Source organism: Hibiscus syriacus, unplaced genomic scaffold, assembly GCF_006381635.1.
Source record: "Hibiscus syriacus cultivar Baekdansim isolate YM2019G1 unplaced genomic scaffold, ASM638163v2 tig00000991_pilon, whole genome shotgun sequence".
NCBI classification, from domain to species: domain Eukaryota; kingdom Viridiplantae; phylum Streptophyta; class Magnoliopsida; order Malvales; family Malvaceae; genus Hibiscus; species Hibiscus syriacus.
Window position 1 is genome coordinate 640,566 of NW_024061840.1, and position 12,178 is coordinate 652,743.

Sequence of the window (12,178 nt, forward strand, 5' to 3'; positions counted from 1 at the left end):
AGTAGTTCGTGCATGTGAACTGATTAAACCCCGAGAATCACATTGCTAACTTGACCTACGGCAAAACTATTGATAATGTAAAGCGGTAATCCCACATCGTTTGGAAATAGATTTTTAAGAAATTGTATATATATATTTCTTCTTAATCCTATGGATTAAACTAAATTTGAAAGCATAGGTGCAATGTTGTTATTATCCAATTTTTACTTTTGTATGATTTTTAGAAACTGTCGTAATTTTTACTGTTTCCTCTCTATCAGCTCTGATATGTAATGTCTATTTCTCATTTATACAAAATGAAATAGAAGTATCTTCTGCTTTTCTCTTTTATCTGTCATAACCTTTTTTTCGATCAGTTTTATTTATTTTAATTAGCCTTGTTTTTCGATCAACTTCTTTTTCCGGGGAAAACAATAATTGGTTTTTTAATAGAAGCCATTAGTGTAATCCCCTAGATCCAGCTGTTACGATCAGATCTAGCAGACTACGATAAAGTTTTCCAAAACATTTTCAATAATTTAAAACTATATTTCGAATAAACGTTTTTAAAAATAGATTGATAATATTAAAATTTATTTCAATAATAAAGTCGTCGTAAGGACTAAATAAATAAAATATTCCAACATCAGTATCGAAGGCAGTATAAAACCAACATTTTCAAAATAGCACATGTCACCCAAATAATGCAGCTCGGAAGATAAATACATTACAACAAAATATCATTGTACTAATGTGTCGATCCTCCAAGTGTCAGGTCCGAGATGTCTATCCAAAATATCTGAAAGAGAGAAGTTTGGGGGAGTAAGCTAGGGAGCTCAGTGTGTTCCAACAGTGCAGAAATAAAACATAATTTTAGATTTCAAAATCAGTTCATCAATAAAGTCATGAAACGTCGGTAGAATTTTCAAAACCAGTTAGTTCCAAATTATGAAAACGTCAGTAGTGTTTTTAGCTTAAAAATAAAGAATCTCCCTTCAACCTAACACCATATGCAATTCCCCAGAACTGCATCCATAAGGACTTACCTAGGCTCGAAGGTATAGGTACCAACCTAAGGGAGCACCTTGGGTCCATAAGGTCTTACCCTAGCCGAAGAGTAGTTGCCCACCTGAGGGGAGTTTCCTCAGGCCCATAAGGACTTACCCAATGCACATAGCAGAGTGTCACCCTAATGGAGTACCTTAGGGTCCATAAGGTCTTACCACTAGGCCCATTTGGCCCGGGAGCCCACCCAAGAGTCGCCTTAGTCCATACGAATTACCAGTTCGATAGGTCTGAACCTATATAAGGAATTACCAGTTTGACTGAGAACATGCAGAGACTTCATACTAAATCCTAGAGTACCTCTGAGAAAATATTTTTTCAGACAGTAACCAATAGTAGCAGGAAATCAGAGTTCAGACATATCTATTATCAGTAAAAACAGTAACCCAGTGACAGGAATCAGATATCAGGCTTACTTTAGTAAATCATAAAGTAGATTTTAAATCATATAAATCATGCGTAATCAGTCAAACAGATCCATTGCAAATCATATAAAACATCATGTGCACATGATATTTCAAACATATATTTAAAATAGACGTGTGGTACACAAGGAACACACCTTGCAAAAAGAATCAATCCGGTAGATCTACTAAGCATTGGCTTCACTACAATCTTCAGCGGTACGAGAACCTATGTCATAACAATACAGAGTTATTATCGGAGTAGTATACTAACTGAATATTTAACAGAGTTACAGAACTATACAAGTATTAACAGGCTCTTACAAATGAGTGAATCGGGAGGAATCGGGTCGAGCAGTCGAACGATAAGGAGATCCACGACTACCTTAATATACGATAACATTTAATTAGTTCTTGACCTTTTAGTTAAATTAGATGCACTGAAATAAATACTTAATTTACAAATGCACGTTCGGGTTTAACTGTTAATTCGAAGGCTATCATGTTTGAATTTGACAAAACGAACTTCAGATTCGGACTCAGGACATCGAAAAATATAAATACAACTTTTTTGAAATTTTTGAGTTTTTTGGTTAAAGTCAACGGTCAACAGTCAATGGGCAGTTCAACAGTCAGGTCAAATTTAACGGTAAACAGGTCAGACCGGTTTAGTTAACTCAGTCGATTCGGTCCAAGTTGACTCAGATCAGTTCAAAATGGTTCGGACCGGTCCAGACCGACTGGACTGATCTAGAAAGCTTCATGGAGCATGGAGAGCCCCTCATGCGACGGGTGTGATGGTGGAAACAGGGTCGGAATGATCGTCTGATTGCTCCGAATGCTTGCTAGCACAAAATACAACCACAACAAACCATTAATCTACCAAAACCACGATAAATCAACGAAAATCATTCGAGACTTACCCTCACGGTGGACGATGGAATGGCAACGGTGGATGACGAACCTGGTCGGATACGAGCATACAACATTGGGGAGGGCGAACGACGTAGGTGGTGAGGCAAGTCGATTACTAAATTGGTGGTAATCGATAAGAACAGCGACGACGCAAAAGTTTCCTCCTTCGATTAATGAAGATCGATGACTGTTTGAGGTCGTAACTGCTAGGGACGAGTCGCCGAAGGACGTCATTTTAACTGATTGGTCGGAACACCACACAACGGTCGAAGTGGGGTGAATCATGGAGGGGTGTGGGAGACTTGGTTGAGGAGAAAGGGTTTGGGCCTGAAACACAAACACAGGGATAAGTTTTGATTTTATGTATTTTTAACTCGAGCCAAGCATTTAAAAATTAATTTATAGTTATTATATTACAACTAGTGGCTTAGCCTTGATGGCTAAGGCATGGCACACCCTTGCCCTAAGTCATAGGTTCAAACCACCATAACCTTCTTTTTTTCTCTACAGTAGAGAATGGGCAAATCTCAAGTTGGGTCCCTAAACTTCCAGGAAATCTAAAAACTGACATGAAACTTTGGACACTCACAAACTTGTCCTCAAAATCAATTAAAATAAATAATCCAATTAAGATTATTAATATTAACCCAAAATTTTCGTGGTGTGACAACTCTCCTCCTTAAAAGAATTTCGTCCTTAAAATTCACCAGAGTCAAACAAGAAACAGAACTAGATCTCTAATGGTCTTTTATAGGTCAAGGCTAATTACTCTATTGACAATAACAGAAATCTTGTTAGACTCGGAACGGAAACATTTCTTGGTGCATTAAATAAAAATCCAAGGGTCTAAGATACGTAACACAATAGAAAAAGCGTTGTTAGAATGCATGGTTAGTAACAAAAATAACATAAATATAATTGCAGAGTCTCTGGCTCAACTCGATCACTACAACATCGGGTAGCATAGACAAGGGCAGATTGTCTAGCCTCAAAAGCAATTGGCCATCTACTCTGTGATCGAGTAGATCTCTAATGGTTCTTTTATAGGTCAAAGGCTAATTACTCTATTGACAATAACAGAAAATCTTGTTAGACTCGGAACGGAAACATTTATCTTGGTGCATTAAATAAAAAATCCAAGGGTCTTAAGATACGTAACACAAGTATAGAAAAAGCGTTGTTAGAAATGCATGGTTAAGTAACATAAATAACAATAAATATAATTGCAGAAGTCTCTGGCTCAACTCGATCACTACAACATCGGGTAGCATAGACAAGGGCAGATTGTCTAGCCTCAAAAGCAATTGGCCATCTACTCTGTGATCGAGCTCTACTGTCGATCCTAGAAACAGATCTAGAAGTCTTACCTTGACTGCGACTCCTAGCAGAGTGTGAACAGAAGCCTGTGATCGTGCAGGAGTCTGAGCGGGTCCAATCGACGGAAGTTGGATGCAGACAAATTCTCAAAAGTGTTCACTGATCCAAAACGATAACATGTACCCATATTATTATGACATTCTCTCTCATGTCGATTTCCACAGTGCTCGCAACTCGATATCATAGAAACCTGAAGAATCACCTCGACTAACTGACGGAGGTAGAGGTGACGCATGCCTTGAACTAGTATGACTCCTCTGATGAGTAACAATACGATTTCTCTTATCAGGGCGTGCATAATACTCAGACTGGCCTAAATCCATCCTAGATCGATCTCAATCTACTATATCTCTATCAGGTGCAGAAGCCTCGACTTTTTCAACATCTTTTGCTCTCTAGTTACAACATCGAACATCTCATCCTAATGTAACCACCCGATGACGTAAAATTGTATTTTTATTTGGACCCATTCACAATCTGAGGTTTTAAAAATCAAAAGTTCTTATACCAAAATGTAACCCCCTATATTTGGCCTATGTGTTACGACCAGATCTAGCATACTACGATAACATTTTCCAAAACATTTTCAATAATTTAAAACCATATTCTAAATAAACATCTTTAAAAATAGATTTGATATTAAATTCAATTCCAATAATAAAAGTCGTCGTAAGGACTAAATAAAAATAAAATATTCCAACATCAGTATCGAAGGCAGTATAAAACCAACATTTTCAAAATAGCAAAAGTTACCCAAAATAACTGCATCTCGGAAGATAAATACATTACAACAATTATATCTATGTACTAATGTGTCGATCCTCCAAGTGACAGGTCCAGGATGCCTATCCAAAATATCTGAAATAGTGAAGTTTGGGGCGTGAGCTAGGGAGCTCAATATGTTCCCAACAATGCAGAAATAAAATATACAGTTTTAGATTTCAAAATCAGTTCATCAATAAAGTCATAAAACACGGTAGAGTTTCCAAATCAGTTCAGTTCCAAATTGTGAAAATGTCAGTAGTGTTTTTTAACTTAAAAATACAAAATCACCTCCAACCGAGCACCATATGCAGTTCCCCAAACTACATCCAAAGACTTATCCTAGGCCCGAAGGGTGTAGACTCCAACCTAAGAGAACATTGGATCCATAGGTCTTATCCTAGTCGAAGCGTAGGTGCCCAGCTGAGGGTAGTGCCCTCAGCCCATAAGGACTTACCCAATTCACATAGCAGAGGTGTCACCCTAAGGGAGTACCTTAGGGTCCTTAAGGTCTTACCACTAGGCCCATTGGGCCAGGAACCTACTCAAGGTTCGCCTTAGGTCCATAAGGAATTACCAGTTTGATTAGTCTTAACATATATAAAATTACCAGTTTGACCGAGCTGAACCTGCAAAGACTTCATACTAATCCAAGAGTGCCCCGGAAAAATATTTTTCAGACAATAACTAGTGGTAGTAGGAAATCAATAGTTTAGACATATTTATTTATTAGTAAAAAATAGTAACCATAGAACAAGATCAGACAATCAGGTTTACTTTAGTAATCAGAAAGCATACTTTAAATCAGATAAATCATACTGAATCAATTCAAACAGATAGACACATTGCAAATTAGATAAACAATCATGTGCACATGTTTTTCAACATATATTTAAAATATATGTGTGGCACACAAAAGCACCATCGCAAAAAGAATCAGTCTGGTAGATCTACTGAGCATGGCTTCACTACGCTATTCAGCGGTAAGAGAACCTAGGTCATAACAATACAAAGTATTATCGGAGTATTTACTAAACTGAATATTTAACAGGGTTACAAAACTATACAAGTATTCACGAGCTCTTGCGGATGAGCAGAACGGGAGGAACCAGGTCGAGCAGTCGATCAGGAGATCCACGAGTACCTTAAATATTCAATAATATTAATTAGTCCTTGGCCCTTCAGTTAAATTAGATGCACTGAAATAAATACTTAATTTACAAACATGTTCGGTTTAACGGTCAATTTAGAGGATTTCATGTTTGAATTTGACAAAAAGAACTTCGAATTCGAACTCAGGACATCGAAAAACATAAAATATGACTTTTCAAAAATTTTGACTTTTTGGTCAAAGTCAACAGTCAACGATCAAAGTCAAAGATAATGGGCAGTTCAATTGTTCATGTTAACGATTAACTGGTCAGACATGTGTAGTTGATTCAGGTCGGTTCAATTTGACTCGATTCGGTCCGAGTTGACTTAGATCAATTCAAATCGGTTCGGGCCGATCCAGACCAACTGGACCATTCTAGAAGCTTCGACGGGCAACGGGGTCGGAGTAATCGTCTGATGCTCTGACTACTTCCAAGAACCAAATACAACTCACAACAAACCATTAATCAACCAAAACCACGATAATCAACCGAAAATCGTTCGAGACTTACCTCAATGACGGATGACGAGAACGACGATGGTGGTCCAAGAACCAAATACAACTCACAACAAACCATTAATCAACCAAAACCACGATAAATCAACCGAAAATCGTTCGAGACTTACCTCAATGACGGATGACGAGAACGACGATGGTGGATGATGAACTCGGTCAGGTTATGAGCATACAGCAGTGGGGAGGTGAATGGCGTAGGTGGTGAGGTAAGATGATGACTAAATCGGCGACAATCGTTAAGAACAACGACATTAACACAAAAGTTTCCTCCTTCGATTATCGATCCTCGGTTCAATAACATTAATTAGTCCTTGGCCCTTCAGTTAAATTAGATGCACTGAAATAAATACTTAATTTACAAATACATGTTCGGGTTTAACGGTCAATTTAGAGGATTTCATGTTTGAATTTGACAAAAAAGAACTTCGAATTCAGACTCAGGACATCGAAAAACATAAAATATGACTTTTCAAAAATTTTGACTTTTTGGTCAAAGTCAACAGTCAACGATCAAAGTCAAAGTCAATGGGAAGGTCAATTGTTCAGGTTAACGATTAACGGGTCAGACCAGTGTAGTTGATTCAGGTCGGTTCGATTTGACTCGATTCGGTCTGAGTTGACTTAAATCAGTTCAAATCGGTTCGGGCCGATCCAGACCAACTGGACCATTCTAGAAGGCTTCCTGGAGTATAAAAGATCCCCACGTGCATGTGGCGGTGCGTGGCGGAGGCAACGGGGTCGGGGTAATCGTCTGATTGCTCTGACTGCTTCCAAGAACCAAATACAACTCACAACAAACCATTAATCAACCAAAACCGCGATAAATCAACCGAAAATCGTTCGAGACTTACCTCAATGGCGGATGACGAGAACGACAACGGTGGATGATGAACTCAGTCGGGTTATGAGTAGATAACAGTGGGGAGGTGAACGACGTAGGTGGTGAGGTAAGATGATGACTAAATCGGCGACAATCGTTAAGAACAACGACATTAACACAAAAGTTTCCTCCTTCGATTATCGATGCTCGGCGACCGATTAGAGTCGTTGACGGCTGGGGACGGGTCGTCGAAGGACGTCGGTTCAACTGGTTGGGTTGGAACACTGCAATGGTGACCAGAGCGGGGCGAATTATGGAGGGGTGCGGTGGCTAGGGTTAGGGAAGAAAGAGTTTGGGTTTGAGGTTGAAACACGAACACAGGGGTTCTGGTTTTGGGTATTTTAACCCAAGCCTAAGCATTTAAAATTAATTTTTATTATTATATTACAACATAGTGGCCTAGCCTAGATGCTAAGGCATGGGACACCCTTACCCTAGTCATAATTTCAAACCACCCTAATCTCTTTTATTTTTCTTTTTTGTTCTCTGTAGGTAGAGAATGAGTAAATCTCAGGTAGAGAACTCGGTCGGGTTATGAGCAGATAACAGTGGGGAGGTGAACGTCGTAGGTAGTGAGGTAAGATGATGACTAAATCGGCGACAATCGTTAAGAACAACGACATTAACACAAAAGTTTCCTCCTTCGATTATCGATGCTCAGCGACCGATTGGAGTCGTTGACGGCTAGGGACGATTCGTCGAAGGACGTCAGTTCAACTGGTTGGGTCGGAACACTACAATGGCGACCAGAGCGGGGTGAATTGTGGAGGGGTGCGGTGGCTAGGGTTAGGGAAGAAGAGTTTGGGTTTGAGGTTGAAACACACAGGGGTTCTGGTTTTGGGTATTTTAACCCAAGCCTAAGCATTTAAAAAATTTTTATTATTATATTACAACATAGTGGCCTAGCCTAGATGCTAAGGCATGGGACACCCTTACCCTAGTCATAATTTCAAACCACCCTAATCTCTTTTATTTTTCTTTTTTGTTCTCTGTAGGTATAGAATGAGTAAATCTCAGGTAGAGAACTCGGTCGGGTTATGAGCAGATAACAGTGGGGAGGTGAACGGCGTAGGTGGTGAGGTAAGATAATGACTAAATCGACGACAATCGTTAAGAATAACGACATTAACATAAAAGTTTCCTCCTTCGATTATCGATGCTCATCGACCGATTGGAGTCGTTGACGGCTAGGGACGGGTCGTCGAAGGACGTCAGTTCAACTGGTTGGGTCGAAACACTGCAATGACGACCAGAGCGGGGCGAATTGTGCAGGGTGCGGTGGCTAGGGTTAGGGAAGAAAGAGTTTAGGTTTGAGGTTGAAACACGAACACAGGGGTTCTGGTTTTGGGTATTTTAACCCAAGGCTAAGCATTTAAAATTAATTTTTATTATTATATTACAACATAGTGGCCTAGCCTAGGTGCTAAAGCATGGGACACTCTTACCCTAGTCATAATTTCAAACCACCTAATCTCTTTTATTTTTCTTTTTGTTCTCTGTAGGTAGAGAATGAGTAAATCTCAGGTTGGGTCCCTAAACTTCCAGGGAAATATGAAAATTGGCCTGAAACTTTGGAAACTCACAAACTAGTCCCCAAAATCAATCAAATAAATAATCCAATTCAGATTATTAATGTTAACCCAAAATTTTTGGGGCATGACAATTAGTATTAGTAAAAAGAGAAAATATCTAAAATTATATAAGAGTCGACAATTATTATCGTAAACTAAATATATAATTTGGACATTCCCTATAAAATTGAAACTAGTCATTTTAGAGTTTAGATCATATAAGGATCATACATGGAAAATGTTAAAAACTCAACCAAAAGACTCGAACAAAAATAGATACGAATAAATCTAATTGAATCGGCAAATGAACCATAAAAGAAAATTAAGCTATTGAAAGACCACCGAGAATCACAAATCAGAGCCGAGCGTCATGAGAAACTATCCACGAATGCAAAATTGCGCATCCAAATTCAATCAAAATGTCTAAAATTGCGCAAAATATTACATATAAATATTACAGAGGTTTTGTGTTTGTTTGGTTCTCATTTTTTTTCCTTGGACCTGAAGTGTGATGATATATTTTAATCCGAAAAACTCAAATAATTAAACTGAAATGATTTAAATTTTAAAAAATTGAGTTAATTGGAATTCAAATTAAGTTTTATCATCTCAATTGAAGAGAATAACATTATCTACATCTACGGCCTTTAATGAAGTCAAGGGCTTCTCTTCATGTATGGCCTTTACTTAAGTCGAGGGACACCAACATTATTTCCTCACGTTGAATGGATGGGGGAAGTGGGTCTAGCCTCTATTCCCTCCCTCGAAGTATTTGGTCATCCCCCCAAAAAAAAAATTTTTTTGCACCAACCGAACTTACTGACTAACCTGGTTGTTATTCCAAGAGATATCGACTTTGAACATTACATCTGTAGGGGTATTTGAGAGTTGTTATCAAATGATATGGTTGTTATTCCTTGAGATGTTGAGTTTGAACATGACGTCCGCAGGGGTATCTGAGTGTTATTTTCAAATGATTGAGAGTCTTAGCCATAGACAACACACCCTTACAAACAAAGTTCGAACTTGAAATCAGAATAATACTCCCTTTTACCAATAGGTTAATAAACAAAGAAAACTTGAGTGTAAAATAGATACAACATACTTGTAGGACACGTAACTGTTGTTTTTGCAATCAGCTTCTTTTATAGTGATTTATCTGGAATTCTGTGTTTGCCACTTTAACTAACAAGATGAATGATATCAGTTCACATTTGAAAATTACATCAACATATCAACCTATCACTTCGATTATTCTGGATCCATTTAGTGGCTGACATCACGTGCATAAGGTTGCCATCCCAAATGAGCATGCGCGCATTACAACATGTAACTATTGCAGCAGCATCATATAATAATGCCATGAAAACGACATTCAAGAGAATCTAGACAATGGGAAAGTATAGTTTTTAGTATAAATACGAGAATCTTACACCCCAAGCGTCACCATGAACCAACAACATTCAAGGAAAAATCAGAGAGAACAAGGAGCGAAAGATCGAATATCCGAAAATGGATCAAGTCGAACTCCGAAAGGGTCCGTGGACAGAGCAAGAGGACATGATCCTGATCAACTTCGTGCACTTGTCCGGCGATCGACGATGGGATTATATAGCGAAAGTTCAGGTTTGAAGGTGTGGCGGGAGACAACCGATAGGTAGGATTATCTCGAAGATTGGCAGGTTTTTGGAATGAGCCCTGGTTTAACCACATGATTGTGTTGTAGGTTTGAACCGAACCGGGAAGAGTTGCAGGTTACGTTGGGTTAATTACCTTCACCCTGGTCTTAAAAGAGGCAAGATGACACCCCAAGAAGAGCTCCTTGTCCTTGAACTTCATGCCAAATGGGGAAATAGGTTCGATAAATCAGATGATAACATATAAGTAAAAGTTTGACATATGTTCTTTTGATTTTATGAACTCAATTCACTAGGTACGATGATGATAAGCAGGTGGTCGAGAATTGCTCGGAAATTACCGGGGCGTACCGACAACGAGATCAAGAACGACTGGAGGACTCACACGAGGAAAAATGCTCAAGAAAAGAAAACGGCTATGCCAAGCACCGGAAAGGTAAGTTTTTACGACACCGGAGGGCCGAACACAGCATCTTCGGAAGGGGAAAAAAGTCAGGAATTCGAAGACGAAAAGGGGTGTTCCATGGATGACATATGGAAGGATATTGATACGTCTGAGGAAAATATGATAAAACCTTTAACTGCTAACTATAGTGATCATGATAGCTGCAATATTTTTTGTCCTTCAATGGAGAATGACTATTCCTGGGACTCATTGTGGAAGACGGAAGAAAACGAGAGTAAGATGTTCCTCCCTTTCAATCAATCAATTTCTTACTTTGAATACGGGACATCGTATTTAACCGGCTAGTTAGAATTCATTTATTTTCATATATATATATATATACATAACATTACTTGTCTCATAGGGGAACTCTTTAACATCTGGGTTCTTCACATCTCACATTGCTGCATATCAGTGTAATCGTCTCATGCTGTAATCTATACGTAAGGGATTTAAATTATGGTTTCGATTGTGTTTGGACTGTGGATGAAATTGTACAATATATATAAATTGTGAAAATGGTCGAATTTGTAAATAATTGTTATTTAGATCCCTATTTCTAACTATATATGTCTCCATATATTTGAATGACCTTATACGAAGTGATTGTAAATGGGGTAAGTTGCCCACAAAGGTTATTTGGACTTAAAATGGGTGAAATAGGTTATGGTGTTTTTTTGGCATATGTTTTATATACTCGGGTATCTAATTCTCAATCTGAGTCAATATCGATAGTTAAAGATTATATTTGATGAATTTGTTTAATTTTGGGATTAGACTAATTATCCACTATGATGCAACGATTGATTGTCATCCAAGAAGCCTAGCCTAGTATTATCAAGTTTTGATGGAAAAGAAAGGATTATAAATAGGGTAAAACTAGGTTGCCCACAATTGTTATTTCGTTTTATAAATTCAGAAACTAGTGAAAAAAGGTCGATAATATATTTTTGTAATTGTTAAATCGCGAGGCAACTCAATAATGATTTAATTAATTCAGATAAGATATAATTTTTTTTTTTTTATAAAACTAAGAGGGATAGAAAAATAATGGAAGAGTTTGAAAGGGTGGGGGGAGGGATACCATTGTGAGAAGACCAAAATAATATAATATGTTGAAAAAATCAACTGCCTTCGTAGCATAGTGGTAGTGCGTTCGCTTCGTAAGCGAAAGGTCGCGAGTTCGATCCTCGCCGGGGCTGTGATTTATGTGTTTTTATACGCATGTGTTTGGACATAGTATACATGCATTCAGCCCATAACAAACTAATAGCACAATCCTCCTCCCGTCTACAAAATAAATAAAACTTGAAATTCATAAAAAACAAAAATTAGAACATTTTCCTCTTAAAAATACTCTCAAATCGTGTATGTTAATGATCTGTTTTATTTCAAGTATTCTAAATGTTTGTTTCTTAAATTTACATAAAAAAATATTACAATGGTAATTTTATAAAAAAATGTCGTTATCATT

At 37.9% G+C, this 12,178-nt stretch overlaps 1 non-coding gene and 1 pseudogene across 1 annotated transcript; both read left to right on the plus strand.

Annotated features, from left to right (window-relative positions):
- Positions 1-10,045: 10,045 nt before the first annotated feature.
- Positions 10,046-11,151, plus strand: LOC120118936 (annotated as a pseudogene).
- Positions 11,152-11,834: 683 nt separating this feature from the next.
- Positions 11,835-11,905, plus strand: TRNAT-CGU. Its single transcript has one exon. It is a non-coding gene; the product is annotated as a tRNA-Thr (tRNA).
- Positions 11,906-12,178: the final 273 nt, after the last annotated feature.